Raw genomic sequence first — 322 nt, 5'->3', positions numbered from 1 at the left:
AAACAACAAAGCCATAGGAATTCGAGGTTGTTTGCCTCATGCAACATAAATCCTTAAACACATCTTTTAGGCATTTGTACAATCCTGTTGTACAATCTAAGCCCTAACTCGCCTTAGGACTCCGAGGTAGTCGTTTGTTACGACTTAAATCCTCACATCTTCAAGGTTATTTGTGTTTATTGCTTCACACAAATGTAAATCCTAATAAAAATTGCAGGATGAAACATCTAAATGATTTCTCCAAAATTTAGGACAAATAATAGGATAGCTTGGGAAGTCACCGAAGTTTTTTTTCGGATCTGTGACATCCTCTAGTGTTCCC

The sequence above is a fragment of the Phalaenopsis equestris genome, unplaced genomic scaffold (assembly GCF_001263595.1).
Source record: "Phalaenopsis equestris unplaced genomic scaffold, ASM126359v1 Scaffold000132, whole genome shotgun sequence".
NCBI classification, from domain to species: Eukaryota; Viridiplantae; Streptophyta; class Magnoliopsida; order Asparagales; family Orchidaceae; genus Phalaenopsis; species Phalaenopsis equestris.
The sequence above is the reverse complement of the archived record's forward strand: the minus strand, read 5'-3'. Positions refer to the sequence as shown.